We start from the raw sequence: 12,093 nt of genomic DNA, 5'->3' as shown, positions 1-12,093 counted from the left end.
TTCATGAATGAGGACCTGACTACACCTACCCGGCCTTCAGATTGGTCATCACAAACAGGAAAGGGAGTACAAGTCACTGTCCAAGGTATTAGGAGGAGGCTGTGAGTGGGGCATCTCAGGTGGTATGCAAAGAGTCTGGTTCCTGGTAATTATTCTCACCATCCAAGCCCAGTAACCTTTGGCTGAGACACTGCTCCTCCTACGACCTGGTCTGGCTCTTCACAAGGAGAACTGATAGGTAGGCAGACTGGCCTTGCTATTCTTGAGATGAAAGGATGCTCAGATGGTCCAAAGACAGCTTCCATTTCCTAGAATAAACCGGAAGGCATGCTGTTTACCATCCCTACGTTTTCTCCTTCCCCACTACACCCCACGGCTGCTTTCTGCACCCATGAAGAAGGAACACAGGTTTAAAGCACAAAGGCCATGCCTCTAAGGGTGTCTGTGTACATCACTCGCTCCATCTTCCATCCAAATGAATGAATGGGGAAAATGACCTGCATATTATAAATGAGGGAACTGAGTCAGGAGGTTGAAGAACTGGACCAAACCCACAAAGTGTGGACATTAGCGAGCTGCAACTTTGATGCAGAGTCCTTAATACAAGAAGAATAAGACTGACAAGAGGGTGAGGCAAAGTACCCCCTGCCCCAGAAGTACTCTCTTGAGGCAAAGGTTTCTGGGATTTCTGGCCCACCTGCCTTCCTTTTTTTCCCTGACATCTTAGTGAGGCTACAGTTGTCCACACTACTCCCTGAGTTTCACCATGCCTCCCAAAGACAGCAACAAGAAGGAAGATGCCAGAGAGTCAACAAAAAAAGGACAAAGACCCAGTAAATAAATCTGGTGGCAAGGCCAAAAAGAAGAAGTAGTCCAAAGGCAAAGTTCGGGAGAAGCTGAACAATCTTGTTCTGTTTGACAAAGCTACATGCGACAAACTCTGTAAGGAAGTTCCCGATTACAAGCTTATTACTCCAGCTGTGGTCTCTGAAAGACTGAAGATTCAAGGTTCCTTGGCCAGGGCAGCCCTTCAGGAGATACTTAGTAAAGGACTTATCAAGCTGGTTTCAAAGCACAGAGCCCAAGTAATTTATACCAGAAACACAAAGGGTGGCGACGCCCCAGATGCAGGTGAAGATGCTTGAACAGGTTCAATCAGCTGTATATTTGGGAAAATAAAACTTTATTGAATCAAAAAGAAGAGAAAGAAGAAGAGGAAGAGGAGGAGGAGGAGGAAGAGGAAGAGGAAGAGGAAGAGGAAGAGGAGGAGGAGGAGGAAGAAGAAGAAGAAGAAGAAGAAGAAGAAGAAGAAGAAGAAGAAGAAGAAGAAGAAGAAGAAGAAGAAGAAGAAGAAGAAGAAGAAGAAGAAGAAGAAGAAGACTGGACTGGGGAGGAGTTGTTTATAGAGATTGCTCAGTGGTTAAGACTACTGGCTGCTCTTCCAAAGGAAACAGGTTTGATTTACAGTACCCATACTGTGGCTCACAACCATCTGTAACTCCAGTACAAAGTGACTTGATGCCTTCTTCCTGCCTTTGCGGGTACCAGGGCACACACATGCAGGAAAAACATCAGTACATATAAAAATATTTTTAACCACACACACATACACACACACAAACACACACACACACACACAGAGAGAACTGGACTTGGGCTTCTGGAAAAAAACCTGTGTGGGTTGTCACAACGTACCATCTCTTGGATTCTATTGTCTCACATCAAAATGTCATTAACAGTGTCACCATAGTTGGTAGTTGGAAGAATCCTCATAGATTTCTTTCATGAAAGCACCTAGCAGGTATGCTTAGGAAATACATATTCTCTTCCCTTCCATGAGGATCACCTCAAATCTTCTCTATGGCCCAACCAGCAGCCCAGTTCCTGCCCTTTTGGACCACACAGTGAGGCCTGTGTGGTATTGTCATCCACATTACATCAGCACAGCTCACCAATGACATAAACTCTCCATTTTTATCCAGCCCAGCATAACCCATGCCTGCTGACACATCCTTGCTGAGATTCAAAGCCAGAGCTTTGTGTTAGTTTGCTGCCTCATTGGAGGCAAAACTATCTTGTCTCTGTCTATGTCTCTCTGTCTCTGTCTGTCTCTATGTCTCTCTTTCCCTCCCTCCCTCTTTCTCTCTTTCCCTCTCTCTCTCCTGCCCCCACTTATCTTAAAGACCCAGGTATGGTGGCATGAGCCAGGGTCTGGGTGTAGACATTCAAGGTACAAGAAGCAGCCCCAGCCCACCCAGCATGTCCCATCTAAGGCTTGAGACCACAGGACATGAGTTCAGTGTCATGGCAACATGGGACAAAGAACTGTCTGTTAAAAAACATCTGTGATGGGAACCAAATGAGGCTGGACTACAAAGCCAGCCTGAGTTCACAGGATTGGGTGTCCCCTCACACATCCATTCAGAAATAGTCTTTGAGCACTATGTTGCCAATGCTGTTGGCTGGAGACTATGGCGAATAAAACTGAGTCAGCAACTCCTGCTTCAAAGAGCTATGTGTTCTAGCTCAGTGGTTCTCAACCTTCCTAATGCTTCGACTCTTTAATACAGTTCCTCATGCTGCGGTGACTCCCAACCATAAAATTATTTTATTACTATTTAATAATTATAATTTTTGTTACTGTTATAAATCATGATATAAATATATGTGTGAAAGGGTCTTCTGGGGCGGTCACCACCCACATGTTGAGAATCGTTGCTAGTGGCTTGCACAGCTGTACAGCCAAGTAAACTCATCAAAACAAGCGTGCTTCACATTGTGCAAAGCTCTCTGCAGAAAACAAATGGGCCGAAGCAAGACCGTGATTTGTAATTCAGTGGGGTGCTACAGAAGTACCATTAAGCTGAGATCCACAGGATGATATGGAAGTAACCATGCTAAGAGCAGGGATGGAATGTTCTAGAAAAGGCTCACCCATGCAAAGTCTAAAGGACAGCTAAAGAGGCCAGCTGACATACTTGGAACATGTAGGGTAAAGAAAGGTGATGGTTGAGAAATTTCTAGGTACTAGAACAAGCAGAACTCTCTCTCTCTCTCTCTCTCTCTCTCTCTCTCTCTCTCTCTCTCTCTCTCTGTCTCTCTCTGTCTTTCTGTGTACGTGTATGTGTGTGCGTGTGTGTGTGTGTGTGTGTGTGTGTGTGTGCTCAGAAGTCAACCTCACCTCCAGTTTCGTTCCTTAGGCTCCATCCATAAAAGGAGAGTGTAAATACCCTGGGGACCTGTCCCCAGTGCCTGAGGGACAAAGACAACCCACACAATTCCATATCACAGGACAGGGAGGTGGCTCAGAACCCATCAAGGCCAATATGCTTCCACTTTGTAGAAGCAGGACATGCCCACGATGCCACTGTGTGACTCAGTCAGACAGGCGCTGGAATGCAGGGCACAGTAAGAGGCTGCATCCCTCAGCATCTTCTGAGTGTGAGTTCTTCTTCCTCTTTACATGAAGGCCACTGTTTCCTCAGATCAGGAAAGCTTCCTTCCTGGAATCCCACAGGCAGAACAGCTGAAGGCACCATGCTCTAAAATGGGCTATTTGGGGATTTATATAAACACAATAAAAAAATCTCTTAATCCATTCAGAGATTTGGTCTTCATCCTGAGACCTCCAATAAGTGCCTGAAACTTCAAACCTTGCCAACCCCAGCAATGCTGGTTTTTTTTTCCTGTGTACTTGTTTCCAATGAGGTGAATTTATAAATTTAACACATAAAGAACTCTAAAACAATAATCAATAATAAAACCAAACAAGTGAAACAGTATACTACATGTAGGCCGGACCTAGTGGAAGATAGTCCTGGAGCCCTCAGGGGTCATCTGGTCTACCTCCTCATTGCATAAAGCAGACATTCAAGTCCAGAGGAGAGAAAATGACCTATTTTAGAAAGGATTTTGACTGCAAGTAACAGAATGTGATCAATGCTTGCTCATAAAGGAAATCCATAGGTAGTTGTAAGCTGTGCGGATGCAGCTGCCTAGACATCTGGACCCTTCTGCTTCTCTGTTCTGCCTGCTTCATCTGGAGCATCTGTGGGCCTTGCCAGATAGCCTTTGCATCTAGGGAAAGCAGGAACTACTGCTCTTGGGACAGGGTCTATTCCCAAGCTAGTTAGGTAGCTGTTGGCATGATTTGGTGCATCTTGGAGTAGGGGCTGAAAGCCTCAGTAACTCCATGGCTGTCAACTAGAAGCGACTGCCAGTTCTTTGCCATGTGGGCTTCTCTAAGGGGTAACAACAAAATGGCTCCCTGCTTCATCAAATAAGCAAGGAAGCAAGCAAAGGGGCACAAATGAATACCAGCATACAGAGACATATGCATGTGTATACTTATACACATGTGTGTGTGACTATATGTATACACATATATGTATATACACTTATGCATTGTTAGGACTCATATATGTGCAGATATGTGCTTTGTTACACACACACATATTTGGCAGGGGGAATTGAGGCAGGGTTTCTCTGTGTATCCCTGGCTATTCTGAAACTTATCAGGTAGACCAGACTGCCCTCAAACTCAGAGATTCTCTTGCCTCTGCCTCTTAAGTGCTGGGATTAGAAGTGTTCACCACCATGCCTGAATATATATATATATATATATATATATATATATATATATATATATATAGTGTGTGTGTGTGTATGCATATGTATGTATTTGTGTGTGTGTGTGTGTATGTGTATGAAAAAAAAGGTTCTCATGGTTTGCCACCAGCAATGTATTTGTGTATTTTACATTTAATTAAAATCATTTTTTAAAATTAGTTACAATCTAGCAAATGACTTCGTAGCCCACTAATAGTTAACAATCTCCAGTTTGAAAAAACCAAGCAGGGACACCAAGCTATGGACACCTTATGCTCTGGTTCTCTCAAGCTGAGTGAGTACTTTTGAGCAAGTTACTCACTAGTGTCTCTCACTAGTTTATAGCCTGGATACAAATCTTAATCCCAGCTGTTGGATTGCATGGGTATGGGACTGAATGTATATGTGCCCATACTTGGCACATACAAGCGTCCAGGAAATGTCAGGTGCCACAGGAGATACCAAGATGACACAACACGGGCATCCCTTCCTGCTATTGGTTGATAGCAGTAAGGCACCACCTCCTGGCAGAGGAGCCTAGACAGCAGAGTAGGTGCAAAGCTGTCTGCTTGAAAATAGACATTGCGAATCGAGCACTAATCCGGCCCTGAGGGAGCTTAGATTCCAGAGATGAGTCACAAACCCAGTTAGTGCTCAGAAGGGCGGGGCCCTGGTTATTCTACAAAGGGGTGGAGTTAAGAGAACAGTGCTCAGAGATGAGAGGTGCATCTTCCAAGTAGAGAGACCAAATGCCCTCAGGATCCATGCCTGCATGTTCAACAAGGGGAGCCCCAGGCCCCAGTACACCCTTGACCTGAAGATGTGCCTTTCAAATAGACACGGGAAAATCAGTGAATGCATCTAACCCCGAGGAGAGTCCAGGAATACAGTGGCTGGCAGACAGGTGATGCAGGAATGGAGTCTCATAGAAATCTCTGCAAATACTCCAAGACAGACCGACCCAGGAGGAGCAGAACCAACTGTCTCATCACCTCTTTAGTCCTGTATGTGCCCAGGAAACCAGGAATAGGAATCCAGATGTTGAGATATGGATTCCAATCTGGACTAGTCCCTTTCCTTCACCCTATCCAATGGAGTGGCCAATATGGTTGGCAAACTGATTTCCAGCCCTGTAAGTCCTCTGATCTGTGTGTTCCTTTTCTTCCCTCTCATCCTTCTGATTAGCCCAGGATAACCCATTATCATCTGCTCTTGTTAATTTTTCTGAATATTTGGTTCAGAAACGGGGTCCACAAAAAGCTAACTGAGTTTGAAGTGTTCTTACTACTAGTACTACCGTGAAATGGATTGCTTCAGCCCTCAGTGGTATAAACAATCTCTGCCTTTATTTTGTTCCTAGTTTGTAGGCCAAGAATTCAGAGCTGGACTAAAAATTCCTTCCTCCAGGGAGGGGCATGCCTCATGAAGATGGACCACATTCATCTGATTGCTGATGAATGAGCAGGCTTTTCAGATGCATCCAATCTCAGTCCAGGATGCTGGCAGCGAAACCTCTACAGTATGGCGGTCTTGATGTCAGCTTTCTTACCTGCCATTCAGAGTGATGGAGGAGAACCATGCAGAAGTTCTGTGGGCCTTAGAGAGACTAGGGCCTCAGAGAGCAAAGCTTCTGCTGTCTTCTCTGAATCTGACTCACACGGCCTTACCCATCATTGAAAAGTGGGCCAAATAATGTTCAGAGTTAGCCTAAAATGATCCTGCCCTGCCCATGTACCTCTTCCCACAGTGCCCTTGAGCAAACCTTTGACTGGTATATATCTATAGATAACCCTTCTGACCAGATCCAGCCTTATCTATCCCCTTCTCTTTGCAATCATAACTTGCTGTCCTGTGTCCCACTCCCCTAAGCCCCAAGCGTATGCAAGATCCCAAGATCTCTCACAAATTGAGCCTAGTGAGGCAATTTCAGACATTGTGAAGGAAGAAAGGAAGGTGAGGTCATATCTATTGTCCAAATCCTGATGGATTCTGATGCTCACTGAAATCCTGAATTTGGAATTTCTAACCAAACCAAAAAAAAAAAAATCTCTGGATCAATAGGGCTAGACAGGGGGGAAATCTATCTGAGATGATGGTTTCTAAACTATGTCTAATTTTATCCTATAACCTCCGGTAGCATCCCTACCTGGAGATGAGCTGAGCCTAAGAATAGAATTTGCCTTTACTGTCTCTGAATTATCACGTATTGGGCCTCACCCATTACCTAATATTGGTGGATGCACTCACAAAGCCACGTCAAAGGAAACTAGTTAGTGCCAGAATGAAGCCCTACTTCATGCCTCATTCCAGATTACCACGGCATGGCACAGAATGAATATAAAATGACTCTTCAGCATCCTAATCACTTCTTTTCTTTCTAGAATATTCTACCCTCATCTCTCCAGACAGCCGTACCTTCACTTCATTTAGATCCTTATTTCCAATGTCATTGTCTTTCTCCTACTGACCAGTGAAATGCAAGCCCTGCCTGCCGCCCTCTGTCTTCTCTAACCACTAGGCTCTCTCTTACCCTTCCATGATATATTTGTCTAATTTCTACCCATGGATATGCTCTAATATTAACCTTTTTAGCTTTCTTGCAGGTATGTGAATATAGGTTCCCTGAAAGCAAGAACTTCTATTACTGCTGCACTTCCAGGGTCAGAGTTAAAGCTGGCTTCCAATAAATACATTGGAATGGCCAAATCACTCAACGATCAACTTTATTGGATGATATCCAAATGAAGATCACAATAAAAGAAAAAGAGATTAGTGAAGGAGAGGGGAAATATAGAATGGAATGAGATTGTGTGAGAAGGGCAGGGTGGTTGTTAAAGATGAAAGCCAGAAAGAAGACTTCCTCTCCAAGCAGTAGATTGGAGCAGCCACTTTTCAACACTCTGCATATTCAACCTGACCTGGGAAGCTTTTAAATCATGCAATGCCCAGTGTAAAAATTCTCCCTCCCATCCCCATGCTCCCAGAAATAAGACTCAGACTCAAAATATATTTACAAATACCTTGGCCATATAACTAAGCTCTTCTCTAATCAAAATAATGCATTTATTTTAACCTACAGTCTGCCACATGGCCGGTTACTTATGCCCAGGTACCATGCATCCATCTTGTCACATCTTCCCTAGAGAAACTCTCTCACCTGGCTCTATCCCAGAATCCTTTCTGCCTCCCAGATGTCCCACCTCCTTTTTCCTGTCTAAGCCACAGGCCATTAGATTTATTATTGACAGGTGCCACAACCACAGACATATAAGATATTCTCTCTACAGCCCAGGTCCACCCACTAGCCTTTAGAGTCATGGTCTTGAGATGAGACCCAAGTGCCGTTATTTTCTGAATGTTCTGATGTGATTTGGGTTTGTGCCCATGACTGAGAAACACTGACTTGGTGGCACTTTCACCCAAGAAAAAGTTCACCTCAAGTGAGGCTGTGGGGCTTTCACCTAGGAGAAACACCAACCAGAATCTGGGAGACTACATAGCATTCTGATAAGAGAACACAGTTACCAACAGCAGGAGCCATATAAAAAAAAAATCCCAAAATTTTAGCACATTGCCCTGACAAAATGTGTGAGAGGAACTCTCATCTCTAGGTCTTTATGCACCATGAGTTTGGACTAACTGTGGGCTACATCCGACATCTTTTGTAGCATAAAGATTGGTCACTCTGAAGTTGCTTTATCTCTGAAGGGAGATGAGTAGCAGATACCTAAGAAGTTCCTTCTCCTCCAAGACAGACCGACCCAATGCCTTTTTCCAGCGGACCGCAGCAAATCCTGACTCTTTCTGCCTCTCTGAAGCCCATTATATCTTTTGAAAGATAAAACTGATAAGGATCATTTCACCCGCCCTCCCTCTCCCTCCAAGCTCTGACTGCTAGGATGACGTTGTGATAACCTTTGTTAGATAGCAGTAGGTCATACTTGTTTTTCTCTTCTAAAGAGCTGGAGTGGAGGGGGCTAGGAGCTGGGGCCCCAAAGGACCGAGGAAATGGCCTAGTATCATCATGATGTAATATGATGATATTGATGAAGGCCCAATAGGCTTCAGGGAGGTGGGAAGAGGCAGGATTTGCTGTTAGCTGGTCACCATTCAGAATGTCCCAGGCTTACCACTTTCAGTTTTGCAACTACCATCCCATCCATCAAGTCTATGAAGAAGACAGTTACCCCCATTCAAAAATGAAGAAACTCGGGCACACATCAGCTAAAAGACATACCTACAAACACACAACTAATAAGCCAAAATGCCTGGCTATCAACTCTGGTCTCTTAGTGTCTACTGAGGAGTTCTATTTTGTCCTCTACTGAGTGTCTTGTGGGTCTTCCCTTTCTCCTGTGACAATCTCCCTTTGCACCCCAGGCTGGTCTTAAATGCACAGTGCCCCTGCCTTACCCCGAGTGCTGGAATTACGGAAGTCTGTCACAGTGCCTGTCTTCCTCTTGTGTTCTTAACAGTGTGCTCAGCTGGCAGATAACTGTTTCCTGATTTTACAGAAGAGAAAGCAGGGCTCAGCTTGTCTGCAGACTCACCCCAAGGCACTAGATGGGATGTGAGCATCAAGCTAACTTCAAAGTGTGGTGGTTCCTAACCACTTTACTCTGCCTTGTTGCTTGGAAAAGCATGAAAGGTTCTTTTCTACCAAAGAGGTGCGAGAAATATCTCTCTTGGGCTATTCAGATGAGGAGACACCTCTGGGACATGTCTCTTCACTTAAAAATGCACCCCATCTCTCCTTCAGTCCTGACAAGTAGCTGTTGCATGTTGAGTAACCAGTCTCCAGCCGAAGGTCAGGTAAGTGATGCAGGTCCTTCCATCTCTGAGAGACTCTGAGAGACCCAGAGACCTAGGTCCCCACAGTCTTAGCTGTCAGACCTTGGGGACCATACCCAAATACTCTGAAAATATGTAACTCAAACCATCGCTCTCCTCCCACGGCCTGGGGTACAGGCACTGCTGATTCATTTTAAGAAGCTTCGCTTTCCACAGCGGCATAAGGAAGGACTGTCCCTTGCTAGAGCCACGTGTGTTTGCTATGATTCATCCTATTGCCTGCAACCACCTCAAAAAAAAAAAAGCCCTTACGCAACCAGGAGCCTCTGGGAGCCACACAGTGCAGGGGCTTCCCCTCTTAGTCACCCTCTGGGCCTAGGTCCACTTCCACGCAGCCACGAGAACTTGAAGGGACAAGCATATGCCCCAAAGAGGAACTGAGCACATTAGCAAACTGGGTGAAAGCCACCCCTCGGGGTCGGAGAGTGAGATGAGGCAAGACAGCAGACAGCAGCTGTGCTGATACTGTGGAGTAAAATGTGCCCGGTCAACAAAAAATTCTGGCACAAGGGTGGGGGGCCCTGCCCTGTACCCTCTGGCCCCAGGCATTCTAGGATGGAAGACAAATGACAAGGTCGCATCCTTGCTCTGCAAAGGGGAATGAACTGTGCTGTGTGGGTGGGCCCTGAAGTCGATCTGAGAGCTCAAGCAGAAGCCTGTGGAGATGGCCCCATCTGGTGTGATCCTGAAGGCTTTCCCGCCCCCACTCTGTCTCCGGGGACTTTGCCCCTTTCTCCTTATAGCTCTCTGTGGGAGCTTCACATGCACATACACACACACACACACACACACACACACACACACGTTAGTCTTGATGCCACTGTTTGCACTGGTGGGTCTTGGCTGTCTATTTGTTTCAGAACAGATAGAGAGGCTTGAGGGTGCCTTGCCTCGTCCAAACAACCCGTTGCCTACAATAAAAGTGGACCCAGAAAGAAAGGACACACACCTAGGTCACAGGGTAACTAGGGCCAAAGTTGAGCCTGACCTTGACTGTGGCCTGAAGAGTTGGAATGATTGCCTCCCATCACCTCTAGCTAAGTCAACCACCCTCACTCCTCTCTTCCTCTCCCTCTCTACAATTCTACCCACTTTGCTCCAACTCTGAGATCTCTTCCACCTCAAGGCTTTCGTACCATCACCTTGGCCTTAACCCCAGATTCATGGCACTCTCTGCCATAACATCTGCATCTCAGCTACCTTTGTCAGACCCTCTTCTGCATGGGTGGCCCTCCTGAGTTGCCTCATTCTCTCACTTGGCTTCTATACTTCCTGTTGGAGCAATCTGACTGTCGATCACATTGTTTTTTGTCATCCAGAGCCTGCCCCCTGCCCCAGAGGCTCTGACTTGGTCTCAGGCTGCCTGCTAGCACCAACACTGGACCTGGGACCTAACAGCTGCCTCATCTGTGTTTGTCAGGGGCTTGGGTGAAATGGTCACACCCATGAGCCACAGCCCACCAGTGGTTGGCCAGTCCTCAGCAATACCCATTTCTCTTTAAGGATCAGTTCATAAACTCCAACAAAAAGACCAGAACCTCAGCTAATTCTCTCTACCAAGAGAATCTCTAAATCAGGGCCCCTGAGAGGTACAGTCTAATGCTGGCACTACTAACCAAAAGATGTGTTCAGATTCCTTTGGGGACCTGACTTTAGCATTCACCGGTTTCTGTCCTCTTCACTGGTAGCTATCACCTTGTTTTCAACATGTCATGACTCCCGTTTGTACACGTGTCTGTCAACTACAAAATGACTTCACAAATATACTTGATGTACACAGCTAAACTGATGTGAGCGCTTCTGTCATTTGCTCTCCCTCTGGAAATAGGAAAAGCAAGCTGCTGTCCCAGAGGGCACAGCTAACAGTGAGACCCAGATGGCCCTCAATGCCCAGGCTTGGTGAAAGTGGATTTCCAAACATTAGTCCCCAGCCAATGTAGTGGTGCCTGACCTGGATACACTGGAAGATGGAAGATTTTACATGTCTGAAGAAACACACAGTTCCAGCCTTGACTTGTGGAGTTTAGTCCAGAAGAGGTCCTGAACCACCCCATCCCCATTCTGCACTCTCAAGAAAGCAGAGCAATGGGGCTGGAGAGATGGCTCAGCAGTTAAGAGCACTGACTGTTCTTCCAAAGGTCCTAGGTTCAAATCCCAGCAACCACATGGTGGCTCACAACCATCCTTAATGAGATCTGATGCCCTCTTCTGGGGTGTCTGAAGACAGATACAGTGCACATACATATAAGTAAATACATAAATATTTTTTTAAAAAAAAGAAAGGAAGGAAGCAGAGCAGGAGAAAGAGTTTAGGCTTAAGTTGACCTGATAAAGCAGGTGCTAGAGGCAAGGAGAGGAAAGATCAGTACTGGTGTGGGCTGCTGCAGTCAGCTTGTGAGCAGGGTGGCTTCTACCTCTTCCAGGACCCTTGGTCTCCTTGGACTTCCTTGGCCTTCCCACCACAGAGCTGAGTGGCCCCTGTTCTTAGCCTGAGATAGGAGGCTGGGAATCTGAGCCTGCATGGGCCCATCAACCTACTACCAGGGCCACAAAGTCCAGAGGGACTGTGAATGTGCCCAGGGGCACCAAAAGCATATGCCCCAGCAGCATGCTGGCGTGAGTCCTTACCTGCCC

The 12,093-nt window shown here is 45.9% G+C and overlaps 1 pseudogene; it reads left to right on the top strand.

Moving 5' to 3' along the window:
- The first annotated feature begins 766 nt into the window (after window positions 1–766).
- Window positions 767–1,145, top strand: LOC127668234 (40S ribosomal protein S25-like; annotated as a pseudogene).
- The last annotated feature ends 10,948 nt before the right edge of the window (window positions 1,146–12,093 follow it).

Source organism: Apodemus sylvaticus, chromosome 17 (assembly GCF_947179515.1).
Source record: "Apodemus sylvaticus chromosome 17, mApoSyl1.1, whole genome shotgun sequence".
Classification (NCBI taxonomy): Eukaryota; Metazoa; Chordata; class Mammalia; order Rodentia; family Muridae; genus Apodemus; species Apodemus sylvaticus.
This window is presented reverse-complemented; position numbering and strand designations above follow the sequence as displayed.